This window comes from Anas acuta, chromosome 3 (genome assembly GCF_963932015.1).
Source record: "Anas acuta chromosome 3, bAnaAcu1.1, whole genome shotgun sequence".
NCBI lineage: Eukaryota > Metazoa > Chordata > Aves > Anseriformes > Anatidae > Anas > Anas acuta.
The window spans coordinates 22,073,120-22,090,242 of record NC_088981.1 but is presented as its reverse complement, the minus strand read 5'-3'; the positions used below and the strand labels follow the sequence as shown (position 1 = coordinate 22,090,242).

At 46.8% G+C, this 17,123-nt stretch overlaps 1 long non-coding RNA gene across 4 annotated transcripts in view; it reads left to right on the top strand.

Moving 5' to 3' along the window:
• Window positions 1-16,894, top strand: part of LOC137853566 (uncharacterized) — a 176,561-nt gene extending 159,667 nt beyond the window's left edge. For 2 of the 4 annotated variants that reach the window (XR_011094577.1, XR_011094576.1), the window contains 3 exons: window positions 11,451-11,567; window positions 12,440-12,654; window positions 12,774-16,894. This is a non-coding gene — a long non-coding RNA (uncharacterized lncRNA). Of the gene's footprint in view, window positions 1-7,368; window positions 7,600-11,450; window positions 11,568-12,439; window positions 12,655-12,773 lie in introns of those variants that run through there. The other 2 variants (XR_011094578.1, XR_011094580.1) reach the window with 2 other exon arrangements.
• The last annotated feature ends 229 nt before the right edge of the window (window positions 16,895-17,123 follow it).

Sequence of the window (17,123 nt, the reverse complement as noted above, 5' to 3'; positions counted from 1 at the left end):
TCCATCCTTTGTGCCTCAACTGGTGCCTCGACGTGTGCCATGCTACTCAAAATGACAGGGGGGTGGTAGTGCTGCTGGGTGGAAAAACATGTCATTAAAAAAGGCTGACAGCAGACGGTGCAAAACCACAGCAGGCAGCATATTTAGCAACCTGGGCTCCCTGCTGTGTGAAGAGGTTAAGAGGAAGGAGAGAGAGATCATTCATAAAAGAGCAAGAAGGTATCACTTGCTGGTAAGTCATTTCTGTCATGCTGTTTCACACAGAGCATGCTAGGGAGCCAACCCAAACCACAGTGGAAACAATAAATGAATGTGTGTGACTGTGCAGGCTGTGTAATAATTACTCTCTCTTCCTCTTCTCGCTTAGCTGAGATGTGCTTATTTCTGAGGAATAAGCACATCTAGTAAAACTTAATTCAATTAATAACCTTGCTTTTACTAAACTCCATTGAATAATTAAGTATTTGCTAGTGCTTCATTTATCTGAGTGGAGATTAAAGGTTTTTCACAGCATGGCAGTGGTTATCAACCATTTGTTATCATGGCATAAACCTGGGGGAAAACATCTTCTACCTGCATTTTCTCTCTAAACAAGGTGTGTCTCCTAAGTCACAATCCTTGTCTCACTTGCATGTGAGCTACGTGGAAGCTCTCTGTGCCTGATTTTGCTTATTCATAGCCTGTGCTTTTGGTACAATGAGTGCCCCAGGTGTCAAGTGGCTTGGAGACGACAAACGTTCTGGGCTGACTGAAACAACTCTGGTGGTGGTTATTAATTTTGAGGCTTGGACCACGAATCATCACTGCTAGAGCCCAGTGTTCTGTGCAGCTAGGGGAGTTAGAAATGTCTCTTTCAGTATGTGCGTTATTATTTTTGTCTTGAACCACCTGCTGAATGATCAGGAATGAGTCAGTGTCATGTACGGAATGAGTTCCCCTGGTGGGTCCCTTTGTGACTTGCTGCAGAGTGATGGAGGCGTGGGGTGGAAGGGGAAGGACATTCCGGGTACAGAAAAACCCTGCAACACCCACCCGAAGGCTCTTGAAAGTACCTCAAAGAGCAAGTTAGGAAGTGGTGTGTTGCTTAGCAAAAAGGTGAAAATAAGATAGGACACTTCCATCTGGGTGAGCAAAAAGTCATCAGGGTTGAAAGCAAAGAGGTCTGTGTGGAGCACTTGTGGGTCTGCCCTCTGTAAGTGCACCATTTGGTTAAAGTGGCTCCTTACCACTTCAGGAAAACTATCAGACTGGAAAGCCAGTCCTGATACTGGTGCCCTCCCACAGTATGGATGTATTTGCCTGTATCTGTGGTTCAGGCTGTTTTAATGTTATCCTTATTCATCCTGCAATTAATATCTTTATTCCTACTTCCAACACCTTTGTGGTTTTGTCTTCCTCCACTTACCCTCCCCTTGGTCCTGGTCTGAATCTACCTCCCTCTAAGCAGAGGTTTGTCCTTGGGTAATGCCTGACCTGCTTTGCCAAGGTGTTTATCTTCTGCAATGCAGATATCAAACTTTTCAGTTCAGTGTTTCCAGAGGCAGGTTGGCTGAGGCAGCACAGGGGAAGGCTCCTTGGAGAAGCACGTTTGCCTTCACTGACCCCTCCAGAAATTTGGAAGGAAAGTCAAAGGGTGCGGAATATCAGACCAGGAGATGAGGACAAGGGAGAAACAAAAGTTCTGCAGCAGCAACAGGCACTGTGTCTGCTGGCTGCTTCATGGGACTTGATGTGAATTCAAAAGGATATTTATTACTGATGAAAAGAAAGCTAAAAAGGACTTGATTTTTCTGCTCTTAGGCTGCAAAATCCCACAGTGACTTAGAAGAAATTGAAGTCCTTACATCCAGTGGTGACTTTGAACTGGAAGGCGAGCCTCTTATTTCACGGGGTTTGACTGTAAAAGCATCTTGTAGCCAGTAGTCAGCTCCTTGCAGGAGCCTTTAGCTGCATACCACAAATATAACACCTGCTGCACAATATCCTTCCTCCTTATGGAGAAAAGATACAATGAAATGACAGTAAATGCCATGGCATTTCTGCACGTTATTGATTTGAGGGGCAGCTGCTCCCATTCCAGTTGCTGCTCCACCACTCGGCACCCAGGCTGCGTAAATTCACAGCAGATGAAATTCACATTTCATTTGCTGCTGGTTGTAAAGGGGAGCTCAGACCAGCAGCGAATGCCAGTGCCAAGGACACCTGATCAAATCTAGTTGTGCAGATTCCTGCCCCCTTTCCATCAGCTGGGCAAGCTGCAGGGCGTTTTAGGGTTGCAGCAAAGCTGGACTCCCTGTCTTCTCACCAGCTGTACTAGCAGCTGGGAGAAATGGGGAATACTTTGAGAGGGAAAGTATACACCTCTTTAGTGGTCATCCCTCCATGTCTGTGGAGCATTTTGGAAAGCAGATCTTTCAGCGTAGCCCAGTGTGGAGGTGATGAGCAGCAAGCAGAAGCCTACAGAGAGCTGTATCCTTCCTTCTCATTGCACACCATGCTCACCAGGTGAAAGCTCTGTGGTGTTGGAGAGTTCCCTTCAAATCCTGGCTTTAGCTCAGTTATTTGGAGCCTTGGTGCTCTGCAAAATTTCACCTTTTATCAACCCCCATGCAGAGAAGCTGAGCTGTAGTAAACGCCTGGTGCTGCTGAGCAGGATAATGCGTGTGATGAAAAGGAAGGTGCCCAACTCTCAGCTGTGCTTGTGACGCACACTTTGCCTAACCACAGCTGCTTTGTACTCAAGGACATGGTTTCAACTTTAACCCAGGCTGTTCACAGCTTCTTTTACCAGCTTATCCTTCTGAATGCTGCTGGCCATATCCTGTCCTAGCCTTAGCTTCTTTGCATCCTTCTGCCCCTCTCCCAGTGCTGACGGGAAGGTAATTTGGTGGTGAGAAGGGTCCCAGGCCAGAGCTGGGAGCCATGGAGTTGTATGTGATGAGGAAATGTGTGTCAGCTGCCCTCAGTGTTTTCCTGAGGATGGGGACAAGTAGGGGCTAAAACCTTGTTGGCTGGTGCTGTTCCCTGAGAGGAGTGGCTCTCGGGTCTGCCTCAGTGATCTGGGCAAGTAGTAGTGAATTAGGGGTCTTACTGTAAAAGTATGATGCCCCAGCAATGAATCGCCATTTGCACCAGCTCCCTCTACTCCAAACTATTTCCCTGGCTGCAGAAATACTGTCCATCTGCCCCTCTCATGCTCCATCTACATCTCCAAAACTTTTTCTAGCCTCTGCAGTGAGGGCTTCTTGAGTGAACTCCTCTTCTGGCCTTCCACATCCCTCCTGGTGTTGCAGCAGTGCAACACCCCTGCAGGCTGGGAGCACCTGGAGATGACAAACCACTGCCGGGGAAGGTTGCTCAGAAAGGTAATGATGCCTTTCAGGAAGAAGAAATAATACATAGGTAGAAAGAAGGGGCTTGCTGAGCTGGGCAAGGGTGTTGCGCTTGGGAGGTACAACCAAATGCAGCATTCACAAGGGGGGCTAGGTTCAAACTTTCTCTCATCTTCAGGAAGTGTGCTGGCTCACACTGGCTTGTTTCTCATTGCTGAAGGATCCTTTGACTTCATCAAATTCGTTTTGACTTCTGTAGAAGGAGCAGAACATCCATGACCTTGGGCTCCATGCATGCAGCTGTACTGAGGCAGCGTCAGTGCCCGTGTCTGGGGATCAGGGCTTCTGGTTGCCAGTCACTGCAGGAGAGAGATCGTCCCTTCTGCTGCAAGCAAAATGCTACAGGAAAAAACAGCTGTCATAGCTGGCAGCTGCTGGTGGACTACATGCAGATTTAATGTGAAGGAAAAGCAGCAAATCTGTTGGCCTCAGTGCATAGCTCACCAGATGCTGGGGCTGTGGCATCCACATCTGATGTCTCACCTCCAGCATAAAGCACTCCTGGTGCCTAGGGCAAGGCAGAAGAGGTGCAGTTGTCAGGGTTGCTGTTCATAGGAAGCATGGTAATTCCATATGTGATGCTTGAAAATATTTCTACACACAAAACACTTCTGACCTTGTGCCTGCAGATAGAGTTTTGTGCTCTAAGGTATATTTTATGTTAAAGGTGGGTACTTCTAGAGAAATAATTTGGCATGAGTTATAAAGCCATAAATGTAAGAGTTCTTAGACAAAGTACACAAGGCTGTGCTGTCTGCCTGGGCATTCATATCACCATCATCTGTCTTGCCTTGCCAACTTTGTTTGTTGCTTTTTGCTGTCAGTATAGATAAACTAGTGCTAATATAGTCCACAATATTATTATTTTTTTTTACTGTTGTGCAATGGATCCAAAAGCTCTGCTTAGTTAAATCAGTGCCCACCTAAGTCACTGGCCAGGGCAGCCGTGGAATAAACTGGCTGCCTGTGTGCCTGGGAGTCACGGCTGTCCTTCACCCCTGCCGTGTCAGGCCTGTGAAATTGGAGAGCCAGGCGTGAAATCAGCAGCTGCTACAAGTGTAGTTCATTCTGCTGACAACAACGTACGAAATTAGTGTAGGTGTTTCCTGCAGCCCCGTGTGAGAACCTGCAGACCAGTTTCTTCCATTCTGGTTTAACATTTAGGGTTAGGATTATGCACAACTGCAGAAGCGCCGCAGCAAGATGTGACCTCGTGTCTGGGCTCCTGCACGGCCTCCAAGGAGGGAGGGAAGGGGGGGAAGGCAGGTGACAAAGACAAAACTTGCATATGCCTTCTTTATGTCTCCTCATGGGGGTAAGTCTGGTTAATTGGCCAAACCATTTGGAAATTTTTTTTTTTTTTAATATGAAATTTCTTTGCTACGGAACAATCTTTCAGTCAAGCCATTTTGGATTCAACTGAATAGACACAGCTGAGGAACACCCCAAAGAAGTGGAGAGCAATTTCCATTCCCCTACAGAGATGGAGAGGCTGGAGCGTGAGGGAGACATCGCCAGCTGGACCCACGGCTGCACAGCAGCCAAGGCTGCCGTTCAGAGCCTCATCTATACTTCTTCAGCTCTGGTTTATTGCTCTTTTAATATTGTCTGTCTCTTCCCCCATTTTTCCCTCCCAGTTCTGCCATTTCAATCGAGCTGCTGTTTCAAAAGCTAGAACAAAAAGGAGATGTAAAAGGTGTTAAAGATGTCAACCGGAGTTATCAACACCCTTCTTTCAGGTGCAGTCCGTCCCTAGGTTGCATGGTAACTTATGAAAGACTTTTCTCCTTCCTGGTTTGGACCATTGATGTATTTTGCCTGTAACAGAGGCCAGGGCTGCTCTGCATGTGGGCAGGCTGTGCACGGATGTTTGTAGCTGCAGTAGCAGTGGTCTCTGTGGCTGCTGCGGTTTCGACTCAAAATATGCCTGGTTTGGTAGCTCCCCATTAAGTATGTTTCAAACGAAAATCGTACTGTCAGGAATGGGCATCAGCTCTGACGTATTTTGTATTTGAAATATTTCATCATGGGTGAATGGGGACGAGATTCCTGACAGCTGATTTTCAACTATACAGAATTTGCACGTACAGGGACCGCCTGCTCGCCCTGCCCCAGCTGCTGCTGCTGCCTTGGCTCCACAGGGGCAGATGGGGTGGGTGCAAGGGAATGCCAGAGGGGAGAGACAGGGGCAGAAATGTCTCTGGGTATCATTTTTATGCAACCAGTTATTTCCTCCGCCTCCCCCTCAAAAAAAGGAAAAAAAAAGCAGGGGGGTGGAAAGCAGCTTCAGGTCAGCCAGAAGACTTTGCTAGTCAAATGTAGCCAGCTGTCTGAATGAAGTTTCTCTTGGGAAAGTTCAAGCATTTTATTTTGGACTTTTTAGCAAAACTCTTTTGTTTCTCAGTGGCTTTTGTTTGGGGGTTGAACTAATTGCAATTACAAACGTGAAAAAAAGGGTTGAGGATGCGGGAGAATGAAAGCAAATGCTGAGCTGGAAGCCAAGTGAATGTGAGGGGTGGGGACGGGTTGGTGAGAGAGGTAATATTGTAGGTCAGGAGTGATGCACACTGGGGGGTTTCCTTCAATGTGGTTGTTGTTGTTTTGGCTCTCCCACCAATTGAGAAAATGCCTTATATTGCATGACTGTAAACTGTAAGTGTCTTGGATCAGAGATGATTTGTGCATACATGTATATAGCATTTGCCAGAGAATATGACAAAAACTCTGACATTCCTGACTTCTGCTAGGCCTTCACCTAACATCCACTAGACAAGATAATGGATGCTTTTTTTCTTGTAGTCTCTTGGAGATTATTTTTCTACCACATGTCTCAAATATCTGGTGAACTCTGTGATACAGATACAAGATTATGGCTTTTCTAGGCTTATATTTAAACATTCAGGCTAGGCAAATATTGCATATGATGTGTATATTTTCCCCTCTTAGGCATAGGGAAAGTACTGCTTTTGCCCTTGGTTCATTATGAATGTATGGCAGAGGCACCCGGGAGTTACCGAGGTGGTTACTGCTCAGATCAGTAAGCAGATAAGTGGATCATGTCCTCTTTGCTCTCGTAGTTTTGAAATTGGTTTGCAAAACTCCACTTTCTAATCTGTCGCCTTAATCCAAGCTCATCACTTCATTTCAGACTGGCTCCTGATTCTTTGAATGATCAAGTAAGCTCTTTGTTCCCCGGCTAAAAATATAATCCATTCAACAAAGCTGCAATTAATATTTTCCTGTCACCATGCCCTGTGCTTTATCAAGATTTCAGATCAAATGTGGGCATTCAGATGTGAAGAAGGCACCGCTTCATGATTTTACCCGTTCAGTTTGGTGGTAGTTGGGTAGAAGAAAAAAAAAAAGTCTCCAAAAAAGGAAAACTTGATAGTGACATAATGTTAGCAAGTCTTTTAATTTGATAATGTGTTTCTTGATGAGGAATCTGAGCTTCTGAAGGCTTTTATTTCTGAGGATGATGAAAATCAGCCCTCTGGGAAATGATTCCTCCGCAGTGTAGCTCTTTAATTTGGCTGTCTGAGCCCTTTAATAATGTTACTGCTTTCTAATTGGAAGTCACTTCAAGGCAGACTGGGTTTTGATTGTGATTGATTTAATACACACTTATTGTAGCTGGTCTTGAGAAACCTATCTTGACATGGAATAAAGTTATTAATAAGCTCTGCCATATATTCTTGATCCATGGCTGGTGCAGGGGTACGGCCTTCATGCTTTAATTCGACCCTGTTGTACCTTGTGGAGATGTATTCTGGGGACTGGGAACTGTCGTGGGGAAACAACAGCGGTTAGTTCTTCTGCAGAGTGAAACAGATTAACTATCTGTCTATCCATTTATCTCCAGATGGGCAAATTTTCCAAATCTTGACATTTGACTCATCGTGGAGCAATTGTAAGGGAAGCTGGTGAGTTTGATGCATTTGTCTTTTATCCTTGCTTGAGCTCTGTCTTCTTGCAGGGCTATGAAGGAACGTGAGCCCTGCAAGCACTCGATGCAGCTCCCTCCCTGAGATGTTTGCCCCTCCTGAAGGAGAGGGGTGCATGTGAAGGAAAAGGAGAGAGGAGAGGGCACTTTGCACCCTGTTGCTCAGAGAGATCCACAGTAAACACCTCTTTGCTGAGTCCCTCCAGGATTTTTTGCAGTGTTGAATGCCTCTGCTGAATTCCCTGGGACAGCTTCTACCAACAGCAATGAATTTAAGTCTCAATCAGGATAGAAGGAATCATGATTTCATCTTCTCTATCTCCAGAAAGCAAGTAGGAGCCATTCAGCTTCCAACTCTTTACCTACTGGAGCACAAAATCTTCCTGCTTATTGTCTCAGTTAAGCTGCAGTGAATTGTGTTAGTTTTAGTTCATAACTGAAGTCCAAGTGCTGGCTAAGGCCATAACACTTTCCCTCTTGACAAGCTCACTTTTTATAGTTTAAGACCAAGGAATCTTTTCAGCAACCCCATTAATGATCCGAGAGCAGCGTATATTAAAATGTCAGTCAGTTTCTTTTAATTATGCCTGTAGCAATCTAGGAGAGCTGTTGGTTTTATTATGAGGATGCTATCACTTTTGACAGATTAAGAAGCTAGTTCTGATGGGACACCCGTTCTGTAAAAGCACAAGAGGAGGGCAGGCTTCTTGGGATAAAACTGGCCCTTAACCCATTGCGAGTTATAGGTCCTGACCCAAAGGAGGAGTGGGAGTTTCCATCAGACCTCCACCGACGTTACCTGAAATGATGTGATGCAATGGTAAGAACTTGTGCTAACCTTTTGTTGTGGGTGATGCACCCCGCAGTGACCAGGACAACCTGTCCCCTTCCGCTTGGGGTGCTCTGGGGCTGGCAGGCGTGGGCCTAGCAGGCAGTGCTGTGCATCAGGGGGTGCCAGCGGCACCGCAGCAGAGCCCCTCTGGATTTGAAAATCTGGGCTCTGTTCCTCTTCCCCAGTAACGACACGTTGTTTCAGTGATGTAAAACGCAGCCTCACCTCTGCAGTGTGGCGTCGATGAGCTGGCTGCTTTAACATCTTGCTGAAAGCCATTGTGTTTTATTTTCCAAGCGAGCTTTGCTTTCTGATGATGTAAGAGAGTGAACGACTTGTGCAGGGATCCTGGCTCTTACCTACACAGAAAGCATTAAGAAATGCGTCCTAGTGCATGGGAGCCTTACCACTGACTTCAGCGGGTGTAAGATTCAGCTCTGTGCCTGAGCTCTGACGCACTTGGTGCTGGCAGATGCAGAGATTTCCCTGCGCACATGATGAATTTACATGGCTTGGCTTCACATCACTTGCACTCATTCCTCTGCCAGCTGTCGCAGGGCTCACGTGTCGTGCCAGCAGTACCAGCTCTTCGGCACATTTCTCCATCGTCCCTATCACAGGACTCACATCTGTCTGCCTCCCTTTTTCAGAGGCTCTTGTCTCATTTGCAGTGGCAGAAAATGAAAAATATAAAGCGCTGAGTCACCAGGTAATGATAACAAAATGTCATTTGTGCCCGACCAAATTAATTCTGTGTTGCCTATAGCATGATGAGTGACTTTCAGTCCAATGGTCTGCCAAGGACAGCAAAAGTTCTGCATGCTGATGCCGTCCCTATCACATCCCCTCACTAAATTCCCCTAAAGCATGTCCTGCTGCATCACCTTACAGCCTGTGTGCCCAAGGTAGCTGTAACCAGCTAGCGTTGGAGCTGTGACAAAGCTCACCAGAGCTGGCTGCTGTGGTATTTGCTCAGCCCTGATGGGTCCTGCAGCCTTTGCCATGTCTGTCTTGCCCTCCTCTGCCTGGGGATCCTTCTAGGTGGGTGCAGGGGAGTGATAGAAAGATTACCAGCACTCAATTTCTGTTTTTATTTTTTTTTTGGTGAAAGCAGTGGCTGGCTTCACATGCTTACCACCAGCCCGGTGCAGATGCAGCGTCTCAAAACACCAATTTCTGTGTCCTGGGTGGAAGGATCAGCTTTAGTCCAGCTACCAGTCCCCGAGCCCCTGGCAGCAAGTAATCAGATGAGTCATGATGGAAAGACGATTTACAGCTGGAGGGCCAGGAGGACACAGGAGCAAACCGTCCTATACTTACAGAGCTTAAGCAGAGGGTTAATGCACAGGGCTGCCGCTGGCAGATTGTGCCCAAGTGCAGGAAATGCAGGGCAGGTGTAGTAGATGAGATCTGTTAAAATGAAGGGTGAAGGAACCTGATGCCTTACAGGATGGGAGCTGACTGAAGATGCAGTCACAGTGTGGCATGAGGGCTTTGCCTCACGTGGCCTCAGAGTAGCAGCCCAGTGCAGGGGTTTCTGTGCCAGGTCCCAAAGAAAAGGCATCCAGGGGCACGGGCATGACTCAGACCTGCTGGGCAGATGTGCTGGCTATACTGGTGGTATCCTGGGACATCTTTCCCAAATGCTGGTTGTCTCTCCAATACCCTAATACCCTTCCCTTGCCAAGAGGTGAATCCTGAGCCCAGCAGCAGGGCAGGACAGGCGGCTGGGTGGGCACTGTGACAGCCCCCAACATCTCAGGAGGCAGGTGGGATGTGGAGAGCTTCTAGGGGTGCTTTGCAGTGAAGCCAAGGGTGAAACAGCTGGAGTGCTGCTGGTTCTGACGCCTTCTTCCTCCACTTTATGGGTCTCTGTTGCTCTTGTTTAGCTGATTAACTTGGAAAGTCTCCTCTAGATATGGGATGTGGCCTGATGAAAGAGCTTGCCATGGTCAGAAGCAAGCTGTAACTGCTCCAACACTTCAGTGGCTCAGGTGCCAGGGAGCTATCTAGAGGGCTTGCTTTTTCCATCTGTGCTGGGAAACCGGGCTGGCATTTGTGGCTCATGCACACATAAAAATGGGCATGTAGGTAGGTATTCATACAGAGGAAAAACGTGTTATCTAGTAGCTTCTGCAAGAGGTCTGACTGCCAAAATGTTCACAGGAACTGGCGGAGGTCTGTCAGACTGAAATGAGGAGTTTGTTATTTGTGAGGATTTAGTCACAATATTGATTGGAAGTCGTAAGGAATTGTAGGAGTCCTAGAGAAACAGGCTGCCTAAGTGGGTTTGCCTGGCCTTCCTCCCAGCGTTGGGCTTTGCATGTGTGAAATGCTTGTGGCAGCCTGCTGTCTGCTTCTGCTCAGCATACGGATGGCTTCTTTGCTCTAGAAGCTGCTGTTTTCTAGTGGAGGATAAAAGGATTTCTGTGATGTCTGGCTTACCTGCACTTTAAGAAGCATTTGGGAGGGAATGAAACCAAAGGAGGGGGATTACAGCTTTGTTTTCCTTGCCAGTGAGCTGACAGCAGTTTGTTCCTCTCGTGCTTGCCTGACTCATGAAACAATTTTCTAAATCTAGCAGGAGTACCTTTATGTTGTACTTCTGCCAGCAACAAAAAGAAAATCTCCAGCTTCTCCTAGTTAAACAAGGAGTCAAAATCTGTCTGCTTTTCCAGGCTCTAATGTTTTTTGCTGGAGACACCCTTCCTATGCCGGGTTATCCTGTGCAAACACTTCACACTTCAGCTTTGGGAACATCCCTTGAACCTAGAAGCCTTTAAGAATGTAAAATCCCTGAAGGTCTTTCGGTCAAACCATTTATTTTTATTCTTTTTTTTTGGTCCAGGCTTACTTTGCAGTAGTGGGCTGTGATGTTCAGTGTGGCTGTGCCCTGGATTGCCCAGTGCTGGGGGGAGGTTTTCTACATGAATTGCTCTGTATAAATAAACCCGTGACAACAGTGAAGAAAAATGCAGGCTTTTGCTGTAAAAGTGCATCATCTAGTTCTTATTCTTCAAGAATTCTTCCACCAAATCATCACAAATCACTGCTGCTTCCTCATTGCTGTGTTGTCTGACAGCAATATTTTTGTATATAGAGACAAACAGAAGATGAATAGAGAAAAAAGCAATAACTATACAGGATCCTAAAAGCCTGTTGGGCAATCACCCCCTGGAAAGAAGAGCTTCGCAGCATGTGCATGGGAATTTTAACTCTTGGCAACCATTTCCAATAACTTGATAATTTTGTTTTCCTATAATTTTTTTTGGCCTGGCTCTAGGATGCTGATGATCTGCTGTTGTCCCCTTGCAGCGTACATCAGTGCAAGCTGCTTCATTTTCCTGGGGTGCCCTAGAACAGGAGGAGAAAGCTGAGGATGGAAATTGAAGCTATGTTGGTATGTTTTCTGGGCTTGATGTGGAGCAGCATCCTTGTGCAAAGTGAGACATCCAGCACACAAAGGGTCTCTCTGTGACTGCAGGCTGGGTGAGGGGGAGGTGGCATCAGCTGAGCTACCCTCATCCAGCAGCACATAACCAGAGCAGTAAGATGGGGATTTGGTATTACCTGCAGATGTCTTTCACTGCTGAGGGTCTGGAACTTCTTCATGGGCGCTTGGCAGGAGGTGTTGGTGCCTTGCCTCGGCTCAGCATTCTTCATTAGCCCTGTCTCAGCACCCAGAGGATGCTATTGCAGTGCATGGCTGTTCTGTTTAGGCTGCTGCAAGATTTACTAGCTCTCCAGCTGCTGTTAATAATGATGTATTTGTCATGTGCTGTTTAATTAGTATGGAGCATGAATCACAATAAAGGAGAGGAAGAGAGCTGAGGTAAATGTCAGTTGATACACCAACAATGTGGCTGCGGACAAAATGCCTCTGTACGCCGGCCACACAATACTGAGATCCCTATTACAACATGTGGCTGAATAAGCATGGGGGCAGTGAAGATGCACTGATGCTGCCTCTTCCCTGCAGGCATGAAGACCTTGCAGGGACAGCTTTTTTTCTCCAGACTTAGCACCTGCGTGGCATTCAATACCTGTTATCGCAGAAGAGCAAATAAAGAGCACACTGCCTGTCTTGCAGAAGCCAAGGGCAAAGCCTGCCGTCATCTTCACTGATGTGCGTTGGCAGTGTTTGACACTGGCTGGATTAGCTTGTTTAATTTGCTGGCTGTGTGGCTTTCCAAGTGATAAGTGCAATGAAATGACCAGGGTTTGGTTAGTGCTGATGTGCTTGTTATTCTTAAACATTTCTTTGGGATACAGCTGCTCTGAGGGTTTCAGACCAAACCTGTGTGAGCTGCTGGGCTTGCTGCCAGCCACATACATGGTAAGAGAAGGTCTTCCCTGCTGCTCTTTGGGTAAAGATGAGCAAATGTCATATCTCTACACTTCAAAGAGGTTGGGATTAACAGAGTGCCCTAATGCCATGCGGCAAATGGGTGCTGTCTGTCTCCTGGATGCCAGGTGGACACACGGATGTGAGGTTTGTTTGCTCTCCCCTGGCAGTATGAGTAAGCTGGGGAGGGACTTGAATTGCCAGGAGCCTTTAGGTTGGGCTGAATGCAAGTGCCACTGCTCTTCATTTTATGCCCCACAGGACCTAATCTGTGAACAGCTTTGCCAGCTATTTGGGACTGGTCCTGCAGCCATGAAGGCACCTGCTTGTGGAGTGAATTCATCCTTGGATCATTAGCTAGGATGAACCCTGAGGTTGTAGGTGATCATCATTGGGGTTTTGATGTGCGTAGCCATGGATCCTGTGCCAGCTGCTTCCTTTGTAGCATGTTTTGGGGACCTGCCCTCGCTCCTAACCCAATGCAGGATGACCCAGCTGCCCTCTGACAGAGGAACCAGGATTTTATGGGATGCCTTTTCCTGTTGTGCCATATTGTATATCCACATGGTAAAAGGGAAGACTGGTGCTTGGCTGTGGAGGTTCTGGGCAGGATGTCTGGTGCCCTAGAAAAGGGGCGGAGGCAGTACCCTGGCCCTGCTCCACAGGCGGTCTGAGGCTGGTCCTGCACCTGCTGAAGGTGGCTGGAGTCTGGGTGCTGACTCCTGTGGGATGGGTACGGAAAGCAGGAGGCTGCTGAGCTGGGGGACAGGGAGCTGGTGGGGATGGGTGAAGGTGAGGAGGCAGGGTGCAGATGGAGATAGCCAGGCACCCACAAGTGATGTTGACTTCTGCTAAGGGATGGCCTCACCTCTAAGGAAAACCTTCTTTTCCGTGGCAGGAGAAGACTTGTAGTCTTTGTGCTGTCCTCCCTAGGACAGCAGCTGTGGTACACAGGTTATTTTCTGTGCAGGCACTTAAAGCAGTGGGGATGTCCTGCAGATCTAACTTGTGAATGTGCATGAAGCCCTGCACTTTAAAGCAAGCTATAATATGGACCAACAGTGGAGGCCCTTGCCAAAACAGTAGGCCTGCTATGGGAGAAAAACCCCTCAGCTCAGCAGCTGAGGGTGGAATGACTGTTGATCTTTGTGCTGGGATGTGTCAAATTGACACTAAAAAAAAAACTTATCCAGAAAATGTTCTGATAAGAGCTGTGCTGATGAAATTCAGTGGCATCAATGAGTGTGCTGTCTGCTCTACAGTTTTGCTTGCTTATGAAAGCCTTGGTGTTTGCTCAGAGGTTGGATTTACATACAAAGAAAGAGTAATGACACTGCTGTGTGTTTTAAAGGGCATTAGGAAGTGTTGCCTTTTAAAATGATAGGCAAACACTTGCCTGTATGAGTAAAAGTAAACTAGCAATATTTCAGAAAGGAGTCAGTCTGGGTAAGTGAGACCTAAATGTTTTTCAGAGTGTCTGCCTGTGCTGATCTTCTCTGCTAATTAGTGCACTGTTTTACTTATGGTGTGTTAATAAATTGACGGAGGCTTGAACCTATCTTTTCTGAGAGTCAATAAAAATTGACTCTCAGAACAGATAGGCACAAATCCTGTGCTTGTGTCAGCCTTAACTCATTTAGTATGGCTTGGGGCCTTAAGTTTATACTGGTGAAAACTATGAGACAGGAAGGGTGTTGGAGAGCCTGTGTTAATTCTGTGTGCTACGCAGTGAGCCTTGACTACAGCCTTTCCTTCAACTGGGTGCTCTGAGGTTTCATCTCTCGGGTGTCTCTGCCACCATGCCACCTCTTTTCCCAAAGCATGTTGGAAAGTAATTTATTTGGAGGCATCTGCTTTCTGTCAAATCTGGCTGAAATCTGCCAGTGTGGAGGGTAGGTGAAAAGGAACATAAAATGTGTTGCCTATAGGCACTAGAAGTACAACTGCATAGCTCTTGTCTTGCAGAGCCAGGTAGGAATATGTACGAAGGAAGGTAGTGCTGCCAACCCCAGTGAAGTCGCTGTGCACCTTGGTCCCCTATGGATGTGTGGAAATCTGCCCTGATTCAGGTAATCATGACAAAACAGTAGTGTTTTCGAAGGGATGGCACTATGTGGCCATTTTCTTCCTTTTGGGACCTCATGTACTGATTGCTGAGCCCACCCTTTTGCACATGGCTTTGGGCTTTTCCTTCTTGATGCAGTGCCTGATGCTTTGAGGCCATGTTCTCCATAGGTGGTGGTGAGGGGGAAGTGCTGAACCCAGCCTGGAAAGTTCAAATGCTGTAGCACACTGCAAAGCACTTGAAAAATGACATCACATGCAAAACAGCTGCCAAATTGGGGAAGTTTGCTTTTGGCAGGCAGAGAGGGCAATGAGACAAAGCACAGAGATGAGCTTTTAAAGAAATTTCTAAACGGGACTGGCTAGGCAGCCTGTTCTGCAGGAGGAGTTAGCTGTGTGGTTGGATGCCAGGGAGGATCCTCGCGTATTCTTGTACTTGGAATATTAAGTAATCTAACTTTAGGATGAAGTTATTTGCTTCTCTGCATCACATTCTCTTCTGGTCCTTTTAATGTTACTGGTGGTGGGAAAAGAAAGAAGCTCCATCACAAGTTCTTCATCTGGACTGCATGGTCTCTTCCACGAGGGTGGGCAGGCGCTATCTCGCTTGCTGATCTGTGCCTGTGCAGTGACGTCCTGGAGGATGTCATCAATGAGTGCTGTTCACAGCTACTGCTGGGCTGCTAAATCCGATACCCGAGGACACCAGTGAGGGCAAGAATTACCAGTGTGTGGAGACTTGCAGCCTCCTTTTGCCTCCTTTTTTCCTGTCAGCACTCAAATCAAGCCCAAGGAAGATGCAATGTCCCCGTCTCCTAAGAGTTTTCTATTATGCATGCTGTATTCCTCATGCTTTATCTCTCATGCAGAAGAAGCATAGTTATTTTTTGTTTGTTTGTTTGTTTTCAAAAAGCTTTCTAAGCCTCTGTGGTATCAATCCAGGCACAAAGGAAAATCTTACAGAGAAAAGAAATGGACAGAGTGGGAACTGTGTGTAACCACTATGCATGTGATGGTGACACAGACCCCTGTTTTACTCTGCACTCTATGGCTGGTGGGCTTCATGATCATGTTCAGTGGTGGCATGTTTCTTGTTTGGCAATTGTCTTCTTGATGGTCTTTTCTTATGTACTTGCGGTTAATTATTATTTATATATACTGCATGTACAGTATGTAATGTAGTAATACCAAGGATATGGCTGAATATTTGTATCCTGTTATTTTCTTCACCCATCTCCACCCAGTTCTTTCACCTCACTATTTTACCTTCTGTGTAAGATTTGGAGCAGGGAGCACATGTGCTTTTTGTGTTTCAGGAGCCACCTAACATTAGTGGAGGCTGAAAAAATGAGGAATGCCAAGTTGTATGTAACAAGGATCACCGAGGCCCTGAGGATCACAGAAGCATTTGGCCTCAGCCTCCCCCCCTTCTGTGGGAGCAGCAATTTGTGTCAGGGCTTTCAGCAGCTCCACGGTAGTTCTGTGTGAAGGAGAAGAGCCTCTTCTGGCTGCTGCAGGTGTGATGCATCATTCAGGAGAAATGAACTTTCTTAGGGCAGCACAGATTCCATTTCTCAAAACAAGAAGTTGGTTTGGGTTTGCAGTGATGAAGTGAAGGTAACCAGCCTCTGGCATCCAGCAGAAGCTGAGTTCAGAGATGTGGCTTGAAGCCAGAGATCGTCGCACAAGGCCTTGTAAGATCACAGAGGCTGACGTGTCTGTTCTGATTTCTGAGCTCATCTCTGATACCCTTGAGCTGTGGCACAACACAGAGCCTTTCCCTATTAATTTTTCACTGGTCACAAAGGCATTATTTATGAATTTTTATGTGGCACAAATAAAACTGTGTTGATGCAAAACACAACAAATCCCAGATGAAAAGACAAGAGGGGACAGCCACGTGGAAGGAGAATGAGGCCAGTGAAGAGGCGCTTCTGTAGGTACAGTTTGTAAATAAACTCCAGTGAAAATGGAGGTGTCAGCCATGTGAGGAGCCATTAATGGGCTGGGGCATTAACAACTGAGTCTGGACACCGAGTCTGTAAGGATGCTGTGCTGGTAGTTTACTGGGGCTGACTGCCAGATCTGCCCTCAAGAGCAGGCCTTGTAAAAATGAAACAACCGCACCCACCCTCGAGCTGGAAAATATCAAAACCAAACAAAAAGCTTTCTTTGTCATCAATAATACACTCCTTTCTCTATTGTCTCTTGTGTGGCCGTGCCAAGAGCTGCTCCCTGACTCATGCCTGTCCTCTGGGGAATGGCGTACGTGAAGGCATGACATGGGACAAAGTCACCATGAGGAGGCATGTCCTGGTGGTGCTGTGACAGGTAGGTGGTGCTATGACCTCTGATCTTCCACGTTGGCCACAGCTTGTCATTCAGCATTAGAGGCCACCTCCAGTTTCTCCTTGACTACAGGGAGCTCACTCTGGGATGAGTTTGGCCATAAATCCCTCTGGGATGTTCTAGTGCCTGTGGATGTGTTCAAGGAGTTGGACAGGGATATATATTACTATGGGAAAAGACACAAGGCCAAATCTGTAG